This window comes from Alligator mississippiensis, chromosome 4 (genome assembly GCF_030867095.1).
Source record: "Alligator mississippiensis isolate rAllMis1 chromosome 4, rAllMis1, whole genome shotgun sequence".
NCBI lineage: Eukaryota > Metazoa > Chordata > Crocodylia > Alligatoridae > Alligator > Alligator mississippiensis.
The window spans coordinates 215316889-215341148 of record NC_081827.1 but is presented as its reverse complement, the minus strand read 5'-3'; the positions used below and the strand labels follow the sequence as shown (position 1 = coordinate 215341148).

At 40.0% G+C, this 24260-nt stretch overlaps 1 protein-coding gene and 1 long non-coding RNA gene across 6 annotated transcripts in view; one reads left to right on the top strand and one right to left on the bottom strand.

Moving 5' to 3' along the window:
• Positions 1 to 23550, bottom strand: part of LOC132250401 (uncharacterized) — a 175023-nt gene extending 151473 nt beyond the window's left edge. Inside the window, exons 1-2 of the long non-coding RNA XR_009462111.1 lie at positions 22903 to 23550; positions 8770 to 8866 (exon numbers count right to left, since the gene is read on the bottom strand). This is a non-coding gene — a long non-coding RNA (uncharacterized LOC132250401). The remainder of the gene's footprint in view (positions 1 to 8769; positions 8867 to 22902) is intronic.
• The window catches only part of B3GALT1 (beta-1,3-galactosyltransferase 1), a 403400-nt gene that overhangs the window by 288286 nt on the left and 90854 nt on the right, over positions 1 to 24260 (top strand). Inside the window, exon 4 of one of the 5 annotated variants that reach the window (XM_059727313.1) lies at positions 7716 to 7853. The exons of the other annotated variants lie outside the window; for them this stretch is intronic. The gene's annotated coding sequence lies outside the window, so the exon portion shown is untranslated. The remainder of the gene's footprint in view (positions 1 to 7715; positions 7854 to 24260) is intronic. 5 annotated transcript variants of the gene reach the window in all.

The following is a 24260-nucleotide window of genomic DNA, read 5'->3' as shown; positions in this document are numbered from 1 at the left end:
TCCTTTTGAATTCATTCAACTTTGCCAGTGCTTTGTTTCATGTATTTAATGCAACATTATGTGAGGAGCACATGGCTAATTCCCAAGTAAGATTGGACTTCTGACTAGCCTAGAACAAATAGAATCATTACTGAATTTAGAAGCCAAAGTATCATCAGTTTGAAAATATAGGTTATTAAGTTACTTAACTTTGCAGCTCGGGCTACATAATGGGAGTGTTAGGAATTCTAGGACATGTTATTTCTGCCTGTGCACATAATTTAATTTAAATAAAGAAAACATTACAGCAATGCACTGTTATAGTTAATTTATTGCTGGCCAAAAATATGCATCTTTAACATAAAAGGAGATTTTATGTGGCAAAAAGATTTTTAAATATGTGCAATATGAACGCAAGTTGGAAATTAAAACATTTTTCCACAATAAAAAACGGAACCAACATTCAATAATATCTTGGCATATAGTGGAATTTTCATGTTAAAGATTAATTCTTATGATGGAGACTATTAAAAAAAAAATTAGGATAACAGTTATTTTACCCTTTGTGTGTATATTTAAATACACATAAACCATTTCTCATTTTATGACAAGAGTTTAAAGTACTTAACAAGGAGAATGGCTGGTATTAACCATGCAAAAGAAATGTAAAGACTTAAAGAACTGAGTGTTAAGAAACCATTCATAACAGCTTTATTCACCACTTGCATACATCTTCTAGCCAAGTTTTTACACAGGAAAATGTATTCTGAGAAAAAGAACTTTTTTTGCCATTTGTGAACTACTACCACTCTGTTCAAAAGTAACTTCCATTTTCAGAATAGGTTGAAAGCAAACCATACATTTTCTGGGTGGGGAAGAGAGGTTGGAGGAGGAAGGACCCTATCTTAATGGACTAACTTGGCTAGATATGGTGACTACCTAAAAAGGGCATGTATATTTGACATGGGTAGTTCAGAGGTAGCTAATTCTTGGGTCAAGCCAACCCATTAGAAGCCCAGCCCTACTCTTTTTCAGCATGTCCTGATGAGCGCAGATGTTTGGTTCCCTGGGGACAAGTAGTAGCGGTGCACCTGGCACCACTGCTACTTGTCCCCAGGGAATACCTGTGCCAGTGTGCTTTGGCATGTCGTAAGTTACCTCAGGGGTGGTAGGGGAGGCTGAGACCAGCACTGTGCTGGCCCCAGCAGCCTTACCTGGGGTTCTGGAGACCTCCCAGGTCTGCAGCTGCAGTGATCCTGCCAGGAGGAGCCTGACTGGCAGCCACAGTATGGCTCCAGGCAGCCTGGCTCTGGTTTTCAGTTGCACATGCTGCCTGTCCGTGCAAGGTTTTTTTTCCCCCCGCAGGTTTTTTTTTGACCCCTGGATGTCCAGGGGTCAAAAAAATCCATGGGAAAAAATGGAGTAGTGCACACATGGGCAGTGTGCAGACAGCACTTCAGTGGGTGGTATGCAGTGCTGCAGATGAGTTTGCGGTACCACACAGCCATGCTCATCTGGACATGCCCTTTGTGAAAAGTGATTAAGCGTCTATCATGTCTTTCAAGCGGGATTTTGCCTTTGATGCCTTCTTCCTCTAGTTTATTAGGGCCTTGCTGCATGTTGCACTTTGAGAGCTCAAATGTTGATTAGTGTCAGTGCTAGCTTAAATTTGGCCTGAAGGTGTGACTGCTCCAAAAACCTTCTCTGACTGCCCCCCCCCCTCCTCACCCCCCATGTGCAGCTGTGACTTGCCACAAGAGGGCTGACAAGCAGAGGCTAGACTAGAAGCTGCAGCTGTGAGTTGCCACTAGAGAGTTAGTGATCCGTGACAGGCTTCTATTCCTGCTTTAGGTGTGGGGGTGAGAAATAGTTGGCGGAGGGGGGGGGGACAGGGACATGAATGTGTGAGTTGGAGAGTTAATGTGATGGTGGTGGGTAATTAAATGGAAAGTGGAAAGGGAAATGGGGGTGGAGGAAGGGTTGATGAAATGAAAGAAGTTAGCCACTGAGGGATAAAATAAAAAGTAAAAAAAAAAAAAAGGGGAATTTAATAGGTAATAAAGATGAAGTCAATTAAAGAAGGTGTTATGTTTTAATAAACTGAAATTTGGGACTGGGGTGTAGGAGGTGCTGGTCATGCTTCCCAGGAGGGCTGGGAGGTGGGAGCAGTGAGGGAAAGTCTTTTCAGGGGAGCTACTGCCCCAGCCCTGGGAAAAAGACCCCAGCTCAGGGGGACCTCATCCAACCCCCTACCTCCCCCCCGCCCCACATCCGTCCTAGACCCCACTCCTGGCTAGCTGGCATGTGCTCTGCAGGCTGTGTGTACAGGGTTGCACCCCTAAAGTTGAGAAGATCACACCCCCAGGTTGAGAAGAGGTAGTTGGCTTGGTGCCAAAACCACCCCAGGGGCAGTAGAGTTCAGAGGGTGGAAAATTTGTCCACACCAAACAGGAGAATGGGGGAGGGGACACTGCATCCTGGGGTACTGGAGGGCTGCAACTTGTGCAGCGCATCTGTGGAAAGTGGCTGTGAATTAATAAAACACAAACTGGGTAACAAGGATCAGAGAAACCTTCCCTGGGATGCTACAACTTTAAGCTGTCTTAAGTGTGTTTAAAACTAGTTTTAGGTGTTAATGGGTGGACAATCCAGGAGTTAAGAGCTCCAGGAGCCAACTAAAATTAATGTGCAACAGGGCCCTTTTTCTGGGTTGCAGAAATTCAGTGGAGTTGCACAAATTCAACCAACAAATAAATGCAGCTTTGCAATTATGAAGATGAGGGATGAGGGCAACAATGAGCCATTGTTGCTGCATCCTGTGCTTGCTCGTGACATGATCAGAACTGTATGCATTTGATTCCATAGCAATGTAATCAGTTTGTTTCCAGGAATTAATAATCCAATTTAAGCTTTCATTTAACTTTTTCCCTCTAGCTCTTATGGCTCAGAAAATAAATGTAGAAGTAAAAAGTGATCCAAGAGTACAGGGGGTGCTGATTCTGAAACCTAAAGATGATTAAATTTAGAGAGCAGCGTCGGAGGTGATATTTCAGGCTAATGTGCCCAGCCCACTGCTACAAAACTACTGAAAAAGCTTAACGGTTCCCTCTCTGCTGACAATTCTATGGTCAGGTATAGAACAATCCCATTGCCTGAGGACCAACAGAAGTACTCCTTGAAAAGAAAAAAAGGTCTGATTTTATATTGACCCTATAGGGACAATAGGGAAGCTAGATGTAGATTAAGTGATATGTGGGGCATCACCTCTGAGCTGTCAATCACTGGGGAATGGTGTCTAAGGGGGTGGAGCAAAAATAATTACATTTTCTCAAAAGGGAAAGAGAACTCTTGGCAGAGCAGTAAAGCCAAACCAAGTTTATGCTTTTATGTACCTTCCTTATGTATAAAAACAAATTCATAGATTGTAAGGCCAGAAAGAAGAAGATCATTGGGTCCAGCCCCCTGCAAGTAGGAAAGATCACTGGGGGTCAGATGACTTCAGCAAGGTGACTGTCTAGTCTCCTCTTGAAGATTTCCAGGGTAGGTGATTGCACCTTTGGATTTTTAGAATCAAAAGTGCGCTGGAAGCCAAGCTGTGATTGCAATGGCCCTTGAATATACTGATGCCAGATTCACCAAGCAGCAACACCCAATGTACAACTCACAAGGCCCAGCAATGAAAAAAGGCTTACTTTGTCCATATACAAGCCAACAACTGGACATGGTATTTCACCCAAGTGCTGTCTGGGGGCAGAAGGAGGAGGGGGGCAGGGGAAGAGGCGATTCTCATCAGCATTTACCTCTAAATACCATCAATCCATAGTTGGAGGCAGCATGTGTACATATTTAAATTAAGGTTTTTTTTATACCAGCCCTCCCGCCTCTAAGAGTATTTTCATTTTCACTTCATAAAAACACTATTCTGTTTGTCCTATTGTGCATCAGTGCTAGCACGTAGATTTTCCGTAATGAAAATAACCAAAGCAGCCCACTCACTGGTGCAGCAAAAGCAGCATCCAGGATCTCATGTGCAGCTCAAATGTACATGCTTCAGAGCCACACTCAACTATTGCCTGCTGCCTTGAAAGCAGAACAGAAGACTTGTGGGCACAGTCCCAGGGGGTACTCAATAACTTCTGTAGGCAGGTCTGCCAGATGACTAGATTGGTGCTATTCTGTGCTATTGGATCTCTATTTCAAAACAGATGGACATTACCCAAAATAATATTTACTTTAATTGGAAATAAATGACATGCTGTTAGTTTTGACTCTCAGTTGCAGGCTAATGATGGCAGTGGCATTTTAATTTAGACAAAATTGAGGACAAAACAAATTGGATCAGTCTAAAGGAGAGAAAAGTACACCAAATAGGACATGGCAGCCCAGCAGTTCACAGAAAGTAAAGAAATGCCTTTAGACAGATACAACTGCAGGTCCCTCATTTTCATCCACTTGTAAGAATAATGCGCAGCTTGACAACTGGGACTATATTTGCTTTATGGATGGCCAAATCACATGATTTAGCTACTCATGGATAACTGTCCCAATCTGCTACTCACTGTATTAGGTGACAAGGTTCTTCCCTTCCCTGTCTCCTTCCCCATATAACATATTATAGCAAAACGGAAATAATGATAATGCTTTAAAATGTCTTGAATATAATTGCTGATCATGAGGCATCCTTGACCTATAAAAAAGACCCCCAACATAGCCGAACTGCAGCTATACAAATCATGGAAAAACCAGTTTTTCCAACCAAGGGTTAACATAGAGTAATATAGGTCCAGGGACTCCAGTGAAACTACATCAAGTTACGGTTTAGCATAATGTTTGCATTCATTGGAGAGTACTCAAGTATTATTCTTGGTCTCTCTGGGTCATCCTACTCATCCACCCACCTACTCTCCAGATCTCACTTCCAAGGCACAACGGTATGGTCACACAGTCCACATTTCTCCATGCTGTAGAAATACCCTTGCACTGATGCCAAGCGAACACTGGAGGATGGCACTAGGTCTTTGATTCTCACACTCTTTCTGAAGTACAGAGTACCCTGTAGGACAGAAAAACTGCCATTCTAATTATGATATACTTTGTGGCTGGTTTAGAATTCATCTCTCTCTCCCCCATAGCTCTGAAGAGCTAATGGCTAACAACAGGGAAACAACATCTAGAAAATATTGATCAGTTAGTAGACATGACTCTGAAGAACAGATTTGCCAAGTAAGAGGTACTTTTTTCATTCACTCTACGTTTTAAATAAAAACTAAAAATTAAAAAAAAAAGTGTGTGGAAGGTATTGACGGATGAAAAATACCTCCCCCCCCCACCAAAATGATAATCAAAAGGCAGGCCTCAGCAAGTTTACAAAATATGTTGAGACCACCATATACCATGGATGTGGACTCTTCAGTGCCAGGCAATTGCTAAGTGTTGGTATTATCAGAATGTTGCGCTAAACCAAATTGCCCATTTTCATTCCTCTCATCCACTGCCTGCTAACTTTGTCCTTCCTTTGAAATACTCAATATATCCATTTTATTCTGATCAGCAATTAAAATAGCAACGTACATCTTTTGTTTCCGTGCATCTGTTTGCTTTTTCTTTGTTTACAGAAAATCAAGTGCAGTCATGAATTTACCAATCTGGCAACTTTTGTACAGTGTAACAAAAGCGAGTTTACAAATAAAGCTGGCAAAAGGATTAAAAGGAAGGTTTGACAAGGTGTTCACAACAGTTTTTTCTGGCCTTAAAATGCATTGCTCTTTCACACCACTGTCCCTATGTCCATCCATGTACTAGGTTGTTCAATTAGCCTTTCTTTTGTGGGATGACATAACCAGTTCTGTAAACAGCAATTTTTCTTTCTTAGGTTTTCAATACATATTTCTGTTACCAACAAGGTGAGAGGTTGCAGAAGCATGCTCTCTCTCCCTCTTTTTTATGGTTCTTAAGTTAGTTCTTTCCCAAAAGACATAAATTATATGGGAATAAGGGAGTGGCATGGGCAGATCCAGACTTTACTAAAGAAAGGTGCAGCACACTGGCCCTCAAACCATGGAGGGGATAGAGGCATAATTGGAGCCTTAAGATTGATGAGGGATGCCGGGGAGCTGAGACAACCACCACTATCATCAGCCAAGCCCACTTTCCCACACAGTCATTTCCTGTAGCACAGGGCCAGAAATAGTAGCAGGAGTGTGCAGGTTCCTCCTCCCAGCACCTACTTTTGTCAGCCGGGGACACTTTCAGGGGAGAGGCAGACAGGAACCAGGCACTGGAAGGATGAATCTGCATGCCAGTGCTACTGTCTGCTCCCAAGCTTGGCACTCTGCATAGCCACAGCCTATGACTAGGGACCTACTCAGTTAGTGATTTCATGGAAATTGAGAAATCGGGCATTGTCCATGAAATCCACACAAAAAACACACCCTTACTAATGATAAAATCCTGGCTACCCAGTGGGAGCCATGATCCTCATGGCTCAGCCCAAAAGGGAGCAGCCAAGATGGCAGCCATTGATTGGCTGAGGGCTGCCCATTGCACAGCCCTGCCTGTCTGCCAATCAGTGGTGAGGAGTGGGGTCCATGATGGGCAGCCCTCTCAACCAATCAGCAGCAAGGGGTGGGGCCACCAGGGCCCCTTAGTCAGAGGCATGGGGTGACCCACCACAATGAGCCTGCAAAAGTGTCAGGCAGCTCTTTGATCAGCCTGCAAAATCAGCCGCCTGCCTCCTCAATTTCAGTAGGTCCCTACCTATGACTGGAGCAGGACAGGAGCACAGGTTCAGCTGGGAGAAGTGGCAGCAGGGTGTGCACAACACTGCAATCCTCCCCAAATCTACCCCTGAAAAGTGGTAAAACTCATCATAAAATGATAATTGTTTAAATTAGGTTATAACAAAATGCCTCATGGCATTGCTTTTTCACCTCCACAAAGCAAGAAAAAAAACCTATTACACTGAATACATTGATCAACAAGGCACCATCCTGTAATCTAAAGTCAGATAAAATTCTCACTCACCTCAAGGTAATATTGCATCAATGTAAAACAGGGGAGTGTACATAGCATTTATTGATTCTTATTGAATTAGTGTTCACAGTATCACATTAATGTATTATTAGGACTACTTCACCACATCAGAGCTATGTACTTAATCAGATCTGTTAAAAGCATACTGAAAACATACTTTCAGTTCTTTAATTTATTCAAGTAGTGTTAACTGTCATCTTGGTTTACAATAAATGTCATAGCTGAAATATCAATCCCAATATCTCAAAGGACTTTCCTATAATAAGTACATTAAAGACATAAATCCAAGCTTTATGCAAAGACACTTGAAGAATTCAATACAACATCAATAATGTATTTACATGAGACATTTGTAAACTGGAGAACTCTTACTAGCAGTCATTTCTACTGAAAGAACTTTTCTTAATATAAATGTAAGTATAAATAAATGAGATAAGTATAAATAAATGACAGACACGAAGACTGATTGTCACCAAAATACCCATAGAATATGTATTTTAAAGAAAGAGACTAATATTGAACACTCCAGAAATATATGGATTTTACCTGGTATCACTGTATCACAAAAGTACTCCCCCTATTAATTAATCATAAATAACATTTGCCCCTCACATCCCCAAGAACTGTGGGGGGAGGGGAAACATATTCATCCTCCATAGATAGCATACATTGAATCGACAGCCTCTTTGTTCTGACCTCTACAGGTATAGAGGCTACAAGGCCTTCACACCTCTGCATAAGAACTGGCATTTGTAGCCACTGGATCTACGTAATCATAGACCAAATGGCAACTCTTCTCATGGCATCACAGAATATCCCATGTAGAGCTGGCACAGCAAGAGGTACTGTATGAACTAACCCAGGACACTTATTCCACAAGCGCTTTTTACTCTTCCAATGAAACCTCAAAAGTTCTTTTGCCTTGAAGGCCATCAGATATCAATGATATCTACCATTGTCACCTTTACAATGGTAGATATCAGTATACAAGCAACCATGGTGTTATAACTTGTAGTGCCTAATAAGTCCCTCCTTCCCTTATCACCTGGTTAAATCTAGTAGAAAATTCACAAATATTAAAGGATCTGTTCTTTAAATAGAAAACTTTATGGGTTGAAATCCAATAGTATTCCTCACCATCATAATTTTTTCACTTGCTGCTAAGGTATGTAACTGCAATATGTTGCCAAGACAGCTAGTTATCACCTGGGAAATTGTCTTATCATGAGGTTCTGAATTCATATGATTGCAACACTTTCAAGACCTGATCAATATATATTTTTTGACCACACATTATTATCTCATATGTCAACTGTCAGTAAGAAGTGAGCTGTAGAATTTCCAGCCATAAGATAGCCACCAACGTGACCTACATTTAATGTCAAGTAACATAATTCACTTCTCAGCTAAGTAAAATGTTTCACTGGGAAGTAGATGAAAGCTGAGATCATGGGAAGGTTCACATTTCATTCACATGTGCCCAATTCTGTTCCAAATAGAACCTATGTAATTAATGACAGGCTGATTAACTTACTATATGAGGGGTTTTTTTATTTTATCCAAGTAAGTTACACAAGCTGATAATAGATAAACTAATCTATGATATCTAGATTTGTTAGCCTAAAGTAATGTTAAGAATCTTTTGGAAGAGTAACATTAAATCACAGCCAAGAATTAGATTAGGGATGATAACTAGAATATATTTAATTGAATCCAATCACACTACCATTATGTAATGTAAAACTATTCATTTCCTACCTTCCCTCTCAGGTCAACTCTCTTGAAAATCAGTGATCACTTAAGGTTAGCACCCAGGTCCAAGAAGGAAGAGAAAAGTTTGCTGATACTTTCAGATCTGTAAAAGAAAACAAGCTTTAAAATGTAGCACAGTGGTTCTAAACCAATTTAGACTTGAGGCACCCCTCAGAAAATGCCAGCTTTTAGCTTTCAGGGGTATAGGTTGTAGTCATATTGGTCTAAGGACATGGGCTGACAAGGTTCTTTGGATCAAACTGATATTTTTTATTAGACCAACTAAAATAATTGAAAACATTCTTATTTGCAAGCTTTTGGGTACAAATACCCTTCATCAGGCTGAGGAAACATCTGCAGTAGGTCTGTGCTCGTCCTGAATGGAATGAATAGTAAAAGAAGCCAGAGGCTGGTATGCATGCAAGAAAGCCAGTCAGTGAAGATGTAAATTGACACTTTTTTGACTACAGGAAAATAACAGAACAGTATTTCTGTTGCAAAGAATGGAAAAGGACCAGAACTATGGATTTCTATTTGAAATCTCTAGATTTATCTTGTGAATCATGTTTGCAAACCTAACAGCATTAACATTGTGGAGCACCCCTCAACACCCTTGAAAGGATCGCAAGGCATGCTGGTTAAAATCACTGATGTAGTTCCAGTAACCCTGCTCCTAAAACTTATGCCCAAAACCATAACCCTGAGATAGGCTCTGTCTGCACAGACCCCTATTGAAATGAATGAGGTTGCACACAGGACTAAAAACCAGCTTACAGCAGAGGTGTCAAACTCACCTAGCCTCCCTAGGTTGTTTGTGGACCATAGGGCTCCTGGCAAGCTGCATCTGGGTGGAGTGGCAGGACAAGCAGCTGTGGCAGCCATGAGGGGGTTAATGCATCTATTACTTGCCTCCCACTGACAACATGCCCCCAAAAAGGTTCCTTACCACAGATTTCGGCAGCAGGGCCCACTTCTGCTCATCCCACCTCTGAATTCCCAGCCCTTTTCAGAGCCCTATTGGCCAGGCAACACCGCTCTGCAGGCCAGGTTTGGACCACAGGCCATAAATTTAAGTAATCTACAAGCATCTAGATCATGATTGTGGTGCCCTTGTGACAGATATGGCAGGGAATATGGGGAAAAAAAGAATTTTAACCAATGTTGTTAGCCAACAGACATTTCCCTGATGAAAATGAATTTGAGTTCCCACCTCAACTGAATTCTAATATTTCATACTAAAGAATTTGGGACCTGCAAACATTTTTTCTTTAAACAGCCCATTTTTTGAAGTAACACAACAGTCTTCCTCGCATTAATAACACTCAATATACAGATTCAAATTCTCTTGCGCTATATGTTACCAATGTTATGGTTCAGTTGACAACTTTTTACATCTGAAGAGCAGGATTTAGACATATAATTTTCTTGGAAAAGGAAAGAAACAAAGAGATTGTGTGAAATGTAGACAATATTTAGTTATATTTAGTTTCTCTATGGACTTTTTTTTGTACGCACAATTTAGGAATATGCCCAATTTAGCTAAATTAAGAGTAAAATGATAGCTCAACTGATTTTGTCATCAATTCCAAAATGAACATGGGCTCCCAATGTGGGGACGCGGTCAGGAAGGCCAATTGTACTTTGTCATGCATCCACAGATGCATCATGAATAGGTCCAAGGAGGTGATCCTCCCCCTTTATGTGACACTGGTCAGGCCGCAGTTGGAGTACTGCGTCCAGTTCTGGGCGCTGCACTTCAGGAGGGATGTGGACAACATCGAGCGGGTCCAGAGGAGGGCCACTTGCATGATCCAGGGACAGCAGGGCAGGCCCTACGAACAGAGGCTACAGGACCTGAACCTGTTCAGCCTTCATAAGAGAAGGCTGAGAGGGGACCTGGCGGCCATCTACAAACTGGCCAAGGGGGACCAACAAGCTATGGGAAAGTCCCTGTTCCCCCAATAACTGAGGCAAAATTTTCTTCTTCTATAGAAACAAATCTTTTACCAAAGTTTACATGTGTAAAACTTTGTAGTTCTCTTTTAGTATTTTTATTCTTAAAACTGATGCTATCATTTCTTCTAACAGCATATAAACTGGAAGCCTTATCTTACATACTTCAGTCTTTCCTGCTTGTCTGTCATGACATAGTGCTTTCAGTGGATAAGACATAATATATATTCCAAAGAAGAAGTTGTGCTTAAACATAAATTAAACCATATCTCAACTTTTAAACTGCCTTCAGACATGGAATGAAAAATATAAGATCCTTCAGTTCCTGAATGGAAGGAGGCCTCTAAATATTTCACTGAAAAAAACCTACAGACAAAGTTTAAGGAGCCTGACTTTCTTTCCCGCCCCCCCACCCCCTTCCCCTCTCCACTCTTTACCGCTGCTCATAATATTAAGAGTAAGAATAGGTTAAAAAGTTATTGATATACAAATGCTGAACTTATTTGTTCAAGTACAAAAAAAACCAAACGCACACATACACATATTGGAGCCAACTCCAACCTTGCTAGGATACATTGAAATTGTACCAGTTATGCCAGCACTAACCTTTGTCTTTAAACTGTGAAAGCTGAAATGCCTTCTTTATAAACAACCAGTTTCTGATGAGCCCAGGAAAGAAGCACCCATGGCATCCTTAACTAAGAAATGTGTTCCTGGCTTCCATAAGATGCTTTGACAGTCTTGGGACTCTTCTGATTCAGTTAACATTTATCTGGCATAGTATTTTGTACTATAATTTATCTATATGTCCACTCACTTTTGAGTTTATACATGAATGAATGTTGTTTTTTTCCCCTCAAATAGTGTTAGGTTCTTTTACTGCAGGTTTTTAAAACAAGAGTGTTGAACCAGCGAGGTACTTTGAACTAAAGCTCAAATGAGCTTTAGTTCAAAGCGCCCCACTGCCATTTTTTCAGCGTGGAGATGCTGATACATCTGATGACCAGGTGCTTTTAATTAATTTGGCTCACTAATTAAAATGCCCCCCCACCCCCACACCTCCCAGAGCACAAGTAAAAATGTCCTTATAGGGTAAATTTTCAAAGTGTTGTATAGGAGTATACAGGCAAATGCTATTAAAGAATAATAAGGTTAATGTATGCGCCTCTTACAAATGGCTTTTAAAAAGTTCTACATTTAGCTCAAACTTGAGCAAGCAGATTAAAAGAATTATCTTAATATGTCAGTCTTTGATTACCCCTTTCTAGTCATGTATAAAATTATCAACACCACTGTTTCTTGAGGTACAGCATCTTGAAAGCAGTCATTCTGGGGCTAAATCTACTGTTTTAACTGAGTTGTTCATGTCCCAATAAACCTGCTTGTTTCTCTTATATGCAATAAAATAGGTACCTTTATATCCAGCAAGAGAGAGCACAACTGTGTACACTGCATACTAGGGAGGGAGGTGAAAATATACATGATCAGTATTTCACTAACACAGGCTGCACATTTTGTAGTCGGTTACTTGCCAGTTGCCAAGCTGCAGTATCAATTTAACATGTGTTAAGCAGGAGCAGTTTTCATGGTTTCTATGATATGGTGTTCTGTATGAACCAAAGCTCATTTCACACAGGGATGAGAACAACCATCACACAGAAATGCTTTCTGGTCACCATGTATTTGGACTAGTACAAAATGATGCAGTTTTAAACTTTTTTACTAGTGCAGAAATAAAATCAGATATGCTTGGGAACAATGCAGGGTAGCACGGTAAGTTACCTAGAATTGGGGTGCTTAACCCTCTAGTCCATGGGCCAGATCCAAACCCCAGCACCGTATCATCCAGAGTATGGGTCTCCCCAGGGATCCAGCACAGGACCTGATCCTGCTGTGCAGAGCCAGGCAGAAGTGGCACAGAGCCTTGGGGCCCGATCCCAGAATTCAAGACTGGATGCGGGGGCCGTGAAGACCTGGGGAGCGGGTCTGATCCAGCCCGCAGATGAGTGCATCTGGCTCATGGGGCCAAAGAGTTGAGCACCACTAACCTAGAATGACACAATGACAATTGTACCAACAAATCAGTGAAGCATAGGACTAGATCTTCACTAGACTTCAAAGGAGTTGAATCATTGTCTACCACTGCATCATTGGTTCACTGTGCTCTTTCATATCCAGGTCCCAACTTAGGTACCTGTAATGCAGTGTTTTGGATTTTCAATTTCTTAAATAGAGACTGTGAAAAGACATCAGAAATCAAAGAAAAATAAGAGAAAAAAAATTCAAAATGAAAGCAGCCACCCTGATTTTTTATGTTTGCTTCATCTGTTTTTGAGAATTTATTACCTACAGTTTTCTCTTTGTTACATAGCAGAAAGTATCATACATTTCAGGTAACTAGATGACTGAAGCTATTTAAATAGAATGTGAACATTTCTGGCACAAATATTTTGCCAGAAAATATTTTTATTTTCTTGTGAAACAAGGGCTTTGCTTGAAAAAACAACTATTTCCTAACATTTATGCCAAAGAAATCTATTCACAAGAAACATTAAAGGAAAATAAGATACCACAGAGTAAATGCTGAATCCAATCACTATAAAAATTGGCAAATATGTAAGCAAATCTTTCTACTACTGCCAAGTTCTAGTCACTATAATAAATATTAACTATCGACCCTTTAGCCTTGAAAATTTGTATAAGATGCTTACATTTTTAACTCTTTATCTGTACAGTAAAACCTGGATAGTTTGGGGTGGGGGTTGGATCACATAGTCCTCAATAAGCACTTGTAAAACCAGCTGAGGAGCATATAAGGTCATAGTAAACAGCCGTGTGGAAATAGAGCCGCCCCCTCTGTTTGCTGTGGCTTTTATTTCAAAGGGCAGTGCTTCTCCAGTCATTTTCATGGGACTGCTGCTGTGATCCAGCTGGGTGAAAATGCAGCACCCTTTGAAGTAAAAGGTATAGTAATCAGCTGTGCAGATCATCCTTTTTTCAGCTGACTACAAGTTAAGAATATTGTGAACCACCCAGATATATGAGTGGCCCAAGCTATACTATATTTAATTAACTTTTTTTCTTTAAGGCTTGGTTCTACATAACCTAAGTTATACATAACACATGGTAAATTGTATAACACATTGTTAATTTTTTATGCTTTTTATATGAGCAAGTGTTCCTCCAAATTTTTTAATTTAATTTTAAAATTCCTAAAAAGAAAGGTGCAAAACTGTAATTTTTGCACCAATGCTCCAACATGGTGAAAATAAGTACACGGTGACATGGCATGTTGTTCCTTTGTAGGCTAATATATCATCCAGTCATTTTATTTAGCTTGACAATTAATAAAGAAACATTTTCTTCCAGTAACATAGGAGAGATTCAGTTACTCTTTATAAAAAGGAAGGTGCACTTTTTCTGTGACTCCTACATTCAGAAGAAGCCTTCTATGAATAAAAAAACCCACTTCAGAATATTTGGGGTAGTGTACATTTGGGGTATGAGACAACTCTGTTTTATATTTTTGCTGTGTATAATGAACAGGAATAGGCCTGAAATAATTGCAGAGAAAGAACCTGTGAATATATACCTAAACAAAATAATCATCTTTTATTTGCTGTTCTTCAGCATTTGTATAAAGCATAGGCTTTATTTGTTGAATGTTACATGAAAATACTGTATTTGTACAAATGTGCTTGTTCACATACAAATAGTCACATTCATTCATGTTCAAGTGTGACTGTTTCATGAAACAAATATTCATGCTGGAACAGAAACAATACCCAACATCCAACTCAAGTAGCAGATGGGATATAAAGAAAATCCTGGACACTTCACAAGCTTTTCATAGGCTGATGATTGTTCGAACAAAGTATACAAATTATGAACAGCAAATAAATTTGTTAACAAAAGGCCATTTATTTAAAAAGGGCTGATTTTCAATAGAATGCTTGCATCAAATTCTATGACCAGCTCTAAGTGGGATCATTAATTGAATTAGAGTATCATGACCTGAAAAGGAATGTCAAAAGGAGAATGTTCTATTTAATAAAACCTTCATGATTCCACTGAAACAAGTCATTCAGTCTCTCAAATAGGAGGATGATTGTATAACAAATGACTGGCATTCTCCATCCTGCCTATTAGTCACAGGAGCAACTTTTATATCCAGTTCCAACAGTCTCCTCCTAATTGTTGAGTGTTGCCCAGGTACTAACCACTGCCAGAAGCAGGACACATGACTTGACGAACAAAAGACTTGATTTGTTGTGGCAGGCCTTATGCTTCTATGTGAGCACTGGTGCCAAGAGAAATTAAACTTCAGTATGGGCTAGATATAACTTCAGTAATATCATCATTCAAGCCCTGCCTAGCTGCAACAATGGCTGGTGCTATGCTAATGATCATGACATTTTAAGAGTTTTCCAGTGCATCAGCAATGTGTGAACACAGCAATCGTAGGTAGGGCTCCCTTGGGGCTTCCAAGTCGCTTCAATAAAGCAGGGTTGGACTAGAACCAGGGGTCCAGACCTGACCTTTAAGCAAGTTTGGATCTGGATTTAACATTTTACCCCTATCAAGAAGGCCAAATTAAATCTTTGAATAGGAAAAATCCTGAACAATGGCAACCTGAATAGATAAAGAAGGAACGGAAAAAAGGGAATGAGAAACTTCCCTTCTGCTTCTGGCACACTCTAGCAGTTGTTGACCACTCAAAAGTTCTCCTGCCTCAGCAATCCTAGAGCGTTAAACATCACAAGGTATCCAGCTGAGAAAGGAATCAGGAGTTATTGTCCTGCTCCTCCCTTTCTCATCCTGCACTAGTCAGAAGCTGCAGAGAAGCTGCAAAGGTTTGCAGCAGATAGTGCTGTACCCTTTGTGTCTTTGGGAATGGCTTTTACTACAGCTTTCTAGTGTTGCTCAAGAGCAATACAATCATGCACCTTCTCCAGCATGGGCAAATAATCTGGCCCAAAACACATGAAGAGAAACTGGAATTTATTGCCTTTCAGTAGACAAGTGGAAATTAAAATGTTAGGATAAAGAAATCTTAACTGTATATCAATAAGACATTGGCCCAGGCCAGCCTAATTCACTAGCTGAAAGTATTATGCTGCCTTGGGTCTCCTCTGACCACTACAGAGAGGGAGTGCCAATGAAATGAAGCTGTCACTTGTCTGAGTGCAGCATGCATCACTCTTTCATATGCATAGCTAGTATTTAGGGAAAGGCATTTGAGATTTAAAGAATTAAATTGCCCATCTGGCTACAAGACAAGTTCAGTCAGGATATGTGAAGCTAGAGTGTATTTGTGTATGTTTGGGAAGGGTTCTGTTGGGGGAAGAATAGTGACCCATAATAAAGTGATCCATAATAGAGGTTTGGTTAAAAACTGCTTAATCCCACTGGGATTAACTCCAATTTCCAAGTCTTGCCTCAAGGTAGTAAGCCGCTCTCTTGTATATATATACTGTCAGTTTGTTGGAGTAAGGAATATTTCAGATACCAGAGTCTGGATCAAAAAATAATCTAATGCCTACGCTTTTATCAAGCATAGGTCAAATGACATTAAAAACTATAATTATGTAGTTCATGAGTTCCTTAAATATTAATTAACCAACAGCTCCATTGACAAGTCCCTTCTCATTTTGTTCATGGCTGTCAATCTAAATGATCATTTCACTGAATATTTAATGCAGCACATAAACTATATTTTACAAATACAAACTTCAAAATTTTAAAGTCTTCAGATGCAGGTTTATGGAATTAAGGAATGAAATGGGTTATTCTATAAATGGTAGAAGGATGTAATGAGGGGCCTAACTTTAGAATTTGTGTATATGAAACCGTGTATCTTACTGTATATCTCCACAAGTCAGACACCTCAAACTGCACAATTACACATAAACAATTAGACCAGCAGTTCAACAAAACTAAAACAAAAATCAAACCATCATTCCAGGCTCAGAAGCGTTAGCCAAGTTGCCAAGAGGGGACAACAGATTCCAACAGATAATTACAGTTCAGATTGCACAGACAGAAACTCAAGATCCTGTTTATATCTCAGGAACATTGTAAATACCCAAAGAACTAAGAGATGAAGTATTTGGGACTGGATTGGGCAATCCTCAGGGGTTGTATCCCTGTGTCTGAGAGCCCTGTCTGCTGAGGAAGCTCTCCCACAGGGAACACCATGTTAAACATGCAAATTAAAGCTTGATAGCAACCAGCTATAAGGTTAGTACATCTTTTTGAGGTCAGACTTTATTGGGTTGGAGCTCTTTATTGGGTGATGAGCACTTTGCATGTGTAGCTGCTCTCAAGTTAATTGTGTTATATCTGTATCATGTAGAAGAGGCCTATAAGAAGACAAACATTGAAATGCTTTTTTATTGTTTAGTACTGATAATTTCCCAGAACTGGTCACTGCAGGGATTGAACTCAAGGTCTCCAGATATAAAATGTCACTCTGGAAGGGTTAAAAGAAAAGTTACTAATTTGGTAGCAGAAGTTGACTTATAAGATGATTTATACAGCTAATAATTAGAGAGGAACTAAGAATCACCAGAACAGAGAGTCAGGTTATATGTCTGTTTCTGACTCTAGTCTAAATAACCTGGCCACTTATTCTACACTGTAAAGTCTCATGTTTTTAGATCCAGAGGTTCCATGGTTCATTTCCCAGTGACAACTCATTACATCAACATAAAATTAAACAGTGGCATCAGGAAAGATGCACAGAAAATGAGGTCAGAAAAGTTTATCACAAAGTCCTAGTATGCACTTTTGGAAACCCAGAGTTCTTTTCAAAAAAGAAACTGTCAGGGGAGCAGGAATGAGAGGAGAATCTAAAGTGTAGCATGCATCAGAGGGAACAGATAAAAATAAAACTAAAGGACAAAGGAAGGACAAGAGATTAGTTCAGGAAAGGATTTTTAAAATCACACATGATATTAAATAATGCACCCAATAGGACAGACCCATTTTTTTTTTTTTTTTTATCATATTTTGGGACCTTGTAAGAAACATGAAAGCATCTTCTTGGGGTACTTTCCTATGTCACTTGAGCTTTGTCTTCTTTTTATAAGCAAATCCCACATCCAGATCACAGCCTGAGTAACTGGGCTATAGATTTTAGGCACACTCTCATCATTATATTGGTGTTGATATGGCTACATTGCCTTAATTCTGGGATTTGGCACATGTGACACAGGAATAAGTGGGTGATGGGTGCTTCACTGTAAGTATGAAAAAAATATTTACATATGCCCTTGAACAGCTATTCCCATATCCTTAGTGCTGTAATAGCCCATTCCTTTAAAGGAGGAATTGACAAGAGACAGAGATAGTATATTCACCATCTTCATCTCTGTACTTCACCATTTCCAAGTTCTTCTGAAGTGAACAAAACACAAACTTCAATATATTTTGGATCAGAGCCATAATTTTGCTACAGTCTCTAGTGTAGCATTTCATAGACATATGTAACATGCGTCTTTTCCACATTGTTCCTATTTTTATTTTCACTTTTTAATTAAAGCCACAGTCAGAATTGCTAATGTATGAGGCACTCAAATTCTCTTTTATGCTGCCACCCTAAAAAAGCCAAATACTCTAATATAATTGCTGTCATTAGGAATAGAGCTGTTCATTATGCGGAGTATAACATAACTGGAAATAAAGAGACATTTATCAGAATATAATGGACATATTTTTATAATGGACATACTTTTGTTTATCCTTCATAAACATAAGTTAAGACTTTAGGGCTTAAACTTCTTAAACAACCTGGAGACAATAAATGGCTTCTTCAGTACTATATTTTCCTCCTATATTTGGAACTTTCTCAAGGTACTTTACGTCAAGAAGAATAATGCAAGTTGAGATGGGGGAATTTTTCTGGTGCTTAAATAAATGTCTTTTCTGACACTGATAAATACTACGTTTTCTGGACATCACTATTATTTACTTGACCTGTTCAATTTTGCCACAGTTTAAAAGAACCAAAAATTCTTCTGATAAAAAGGAAGCTATGTGAGAGATTGAACAGGTTCTAGTTAAACAGTTGCCTTTTGGTTCAAATAAATATATAAACTATTGGTTTGTGACAATGGTACTCCAAAGTAAATCATCTTCTAATCTTCTTCAAAGTGGGAAAACTCCCATGGGAGTGTGTGAAAATATTATCTCCCCTTCCTAGCATCAAACACATTTGGAATAGATCAGTCCCTACTGCCATCCTTGTACCAGCAATCTGAAATACACTCTTGATATTTAAAGTACAGTGGAAAATATACTGTAAGAAACAGTTATTGGACAGCAGAACAGATTAATGAGTCTTTTCTGTCTCAGATTTACCTAACCCAGTTGTAAAGTCAGTTTTGAGGAAATTATTTCCATGAGCCTGAACCTGAATGGAAATATCAGTCATGGAGTCATATGTTTAAACAAGTGTGATACTAGGTACTGATCCAAAGGTTACTGAATTCAATCAAAAAAAATTTATTCACTACACTGGACATTGGGTCCAACCAATTAGGCTAGAGATAGACATTAAAAAAGCCTGAGCCTGCATTGATTCAATCTTTGCAGGTTAGTATAACCTGGAAAACCTGAACTGATTTCGAGGTGGATAGACATTCCATTTTCATTCCAGAAATGCAGGCACATGCTTGCAGTGGCTCAGGCAAGAAGATGGGGGCACTAGAGCAGCCCTCCCTTCCCTTCTTCAGTGCTGAGTTGAGGGGAGCATGGCCAGGACCTGGCAGGATGCTCTGATTAGGGAGGAGTGCCCCCTCCCCACCCACACTCCTCTCACTAACAAGAGAGCCATCACAGAGTTATACAGCATTTACTTACACAGCAGGGAGTTACACAGTGTTTAGCAGCCCAACAGCAAAACAAAATGCTCTCTCATTAGGTCAAGCTCTTCTTAAACAACTTTTTTCCAAGGAACAAAGGGACATTACCAGTTACCTGTTGATTAGCCCCAACGAGCTATAAGATGACACTGTCCTGTCTGCTTTTGCCCTGTCTCCCACAGCACAGACCATAGCCAGCACGTGGTATGCTAAATAATGCTGAGAGGTGTCTGTGTAAGGCAGAGGGGAGGGGGGAATCCCTGCTTGAGCAGGGAGTGGCGAGGGGAAGAAAAGAGGAGCAGGAGGAAGCCAGGCAGACCCTGCTGTACCTGCAGTCTCTGCCAGAGCTGCAACTAGGGAGCAGAGGGGAGGGGCCAGCCCTGATAGGCTGGAGCAGGGAGCAGAGTCCTGCCCACAGTTGCAAAGCATCTGGGATGGTGGAAGACTCTGATTTAACTTAAACCAGGAAGGGGTCTGGGACAAACATTGCATAAACTGGTTTGAGCCAAATAATTAAGTCTGAAAGTATATTCAACCAGGTTTATTTCAAACTGGTTTCAGTCATTTTCAAACTGGTTTATGCACTGAACATCTGTTCCGTTACAGGTTTAAACCAGTTCTTGATCACTTAAACCTGTTTATGCATAATGTCTGTCCCTAACCTTCAAGACAGATTACCCCAAGAAACCTATTTCCCTTACTGATCAATTTCAGTGTATGGGAATCTGTTAATGTCGGTCATAAAAAAAAAAAAAAAAAAAATCACTCAAAAGACCGTGTTTTGAACAGCTGAATGTATATTTGTTCAAATGCAGTAACTTGAAAAAAAATCAAATATTTTGGATACTTCTAACTAATTCTCAGTGGTATGGGAATAGATTTCCTCTGGTCCAGTGTTACCATAGACTAGGGGTGCAACAAATTAACTGTTTGTGTACAGACTTAAAAAAAGATTTTACATGTAGGGCACAAAAAATGAAACTGCAAGCCTAATTTTTTTTCTAAGATGTTGGACAACCAGAACTTAAATAAAGCTACTCAGAGTTATGAATGCTTTAAACTTCTGACAATCAGGCCAGTAGTCTTACAAACTGGATCCCCAGAATTAGACCATCCAAAATTCAGGCCCAGATTTCAAAAGTTTATCTTTGCTAACTGTAGCAAATGATTATGGATAGTGTAACACGATTATGAAATGTATTTGTTTCATAATTGGAACAAATAGTCAAAATCTAAATAGACATTTGCAGAAGCAAACCTGATGCAGCAGTGCTCTCACTTTCAGGACAGAAACCCAGGTCTTTTGTTAGTTTGGGACAGCCAAATAGAACACCCCTTGAGCAAGAAGCCATAGTTCCCATGATATGGCAGATATATAGCATGTTTCTGTGTGGCTGCAGGCTCATGGTATAAATCCAAACCATTAATTCTTTTTTTGTTTACAGAGTAAATTTTGCCTGAGAGAGGACTTTAGGATGCAATTCCTTGAGCTGTTAATACAAATGTTCTAAGTAACTAAACTGATACTTTCTGAAACTCACCATCAGTTTCATTTTCTACAATGCATTGATCTGATGGACACAATGCCATTCCTCAATATCTTACTGAAAATATCAGTAAGGCACAAATCCAGAACAGCCATCCAGACACATACTTTTCTGTATTTACACTGACGCTCAAACGTTGCCGTCTATTATTTGAGTATAATATAAACCATTGGAATTTAAATCTTCTAACCTCTGTTCAGATAATTATGTATAGTAAATCTTTTAATAGGAATATATGTGTGCCCCCCCCCGATAATAATGCCTATCCTAAAAACAACCAACGAGATACTTAATCCATGTCTAAATGCCACTGTGAATGTCAGAGAAACCTTTGAACAGCAGAAGAACAATCCTGCCTTATCTACCTGAAATCCAAGGGGAGGTTACAAGGGTTGAGAAAACAACACAGTGGTGCATTTTTCATTTTTGTGTATAACCTCAAGCACATTTTAAGCCATCACTCATAACAGTGAATCAAAACCTGACAGTATTGCTTGTTGCAAATCTGACTCCCAATAAAGATCAGGAACAAAAAGATCTTTGAAAAATAAGTTGAAGGAACATAAATTGTGTGAACACAGTCATGGACAATCAGGTTTAACTGTATGTGTCCAATAGCCTAGCATGAGCACTTGCCATTCTGGGAAATTGCCAATGTAAGATACCTCTCCAAAAGTTACGACAAACTAATAGCAGGAAATGTGCAGGTCATAACAAGCATCCACTGGCAAAAATGATGATCTAAGCTATAAGAACAGGATTGCCCATTACATCTCTGTTTGCACACATTGAGCCCTGCCCCTAATGCCATGCCCATCATGGAATATGAGCACCTGATGTAGTATGGATGGAAATGTTTATAGCACCTTTTTATTATTATTATATTTTAAGGGTTGTAATTTCATACCTAATGCATTGAAAATGTATTGGCAACAAGTTCCTACAGTTGTCTAAATACCTAAGCAGAGCCAAGGCACTGATCAGAACAAGCACTGAAACAGGGCTGAGGTGTTTACTTTCAAATACTAATGTAATATTTTACTCTTGTATAAAGTTTCATCTGAGCATCTCAGAATGCATTTTTTAATTACAAGTTATACTGAACAGAGCTGCATAACCCCTTTAAAGGGTTAATTAGCTATGTTTTACAAATGAGAAACTGAGGCAAAAAATAGCAAAGCAACTTACCCCAGAACAGACAGCAAAATAGTGAGGAATCCAAGAACAGAGGCAGTTTCCCCGGACACCCACTTTTGTGTTTTAACCTCTATCCAGTACTTCATAGTGAGTGTACTGTGTTAATTAACATGGTGACTATTTCCATTATTCCAAATAGTTTACATAAATGGCACTTCTGATGGCCTCTAGTAATCCAAAGAGCAGTGGTTCATTTCACCATTATTAGACTCATTGTGAAAGACTTACAGAGCAATCCTCTGGCTTAAAAAATCTGCTTATCCTTTGAAAAAGCTTACTATCTAATTGTACTAATGAGATGGTTTCTGGTTGAATTATTAAAAAAAAATGTACTTATAAGAATGAGAGCCCATTGTAGAAATAATTCATAGGCTAAACATAGCTCAGTTCAACCCCTGATCCATCACAGAGAGAATAGAAACCCAGCTGGTAAGTTTGTGAAAGGTTTGAGCAAGTAATGGGTAAGTATTACAATTCTTTAACAAGACTAAGAATAGATAGAAAACTACAAGATTGCTTTCTCCTTTCCCCTTCTAATTGTTGTTAACATGCAAAAATAGATATTGAGGTAGTTTTACCTTGTCAGAGAGCACTAGAGAAATTTTCATTTAGAGCTGGAAAGGACCAGCTCTAAATGAAGACTCTGTTTGGGTTCAGGTGGGGGGATAACTGATTAGAATCAGAACCTATTAGACACAGCTGGTCTTTAATCTGTCAGTATAGTTTAGTCAGAATTTTGCTCCAGTTCTGAGGCACTCATTTAACTTGTGAGATTCACTGTAAGCTATAAGCAATTTACCCAGACTGAGATTTATTTTAACCTGAGGAGTTTGTTTCAGCGTTTGATGTTTACTGCAGTTTGGAAAAGCCATTCCAGGCTCAAAGCTATACCCAAATAAAGCATATAAGAGGTGCCTATATTGGAAAAAAAAAAGGCCTCACTAAGTGACAGCCTTCTACTAGGGTGCTTGAACTCACTAGGCACCTCCCTACTTTGCTGTAAAGTGTCAAAGTTCTCTAGGTGCCAAAAGTTCTGCTTTTGTACAAACTCACAGTAGCCCCAACATAAGCAGCTTGTTGCCTAGATCCTACCTAAGCCCAGTCAGGGACTAGGTGTTGCTCCAGTTTATACCCTGAAAGGGCATGATCCAGTGGGGTGTTTACACTGGCCTGTATCCTAGAGTGGATACATCTTAGTGTAACATAAGCTGGGTAGCACAGATCAGAGATAAACCAACCCTAAATTAACCTAACACTGAGCTGCCTCACAAGCACTTAAAACTAGTTTCAGGTGTGAATGTACAGACAATCCAAGTGTTAAATGCTCCAGGGGCCACCCAAAATTACTGGGTCAGGCCCACTCCCCTATCCTCTTCAACATCACAGATCCCTACTCACAGCCCTTGCCCCATGTGCTTACCTGTGGCTGCCTTGCTGTTTGTCCCAGGGAGTGGGCTGGGAAGGGTTAATCTGCCTGCCTCGACCCCAATGCTTGTCTCCGGGCTGGGCTCATCCTGAAGAGCAGCGGCTCAGCAGCAGCAGTGGCTGGGCAGGTATGTTAACCCTTCCCTGCCCGCTCCCTGGGACAGACAGCATAGGCAGCCACAAGTAAATGGTAGGGGCAGAGAGGAGCCCTACGGGGGCCAAGAGGGAGTCTAGAATGGGGGAAGTGGGGGAGGAAATCTTACCTTTCAGTCCTCCAGGTACATGTTGTTGCCCTGAAGTGTGACTGCTCCAAACTGGAGTTGGCACTGACAGTGATCAACATTTGTGCAGCTCATGGTATAAGGTGTAATAAGGTCCTCAGTGCATACCTACCACGTACTGACAAGACCAAGCCTCCCACAAGATGCAGTTGAGCTCATTTTCTTTAAAAGAAGAAGCAATACACATGCTGTCATCTATCTTTTATGTAGTATCAGAGTGCTTGCCCAGA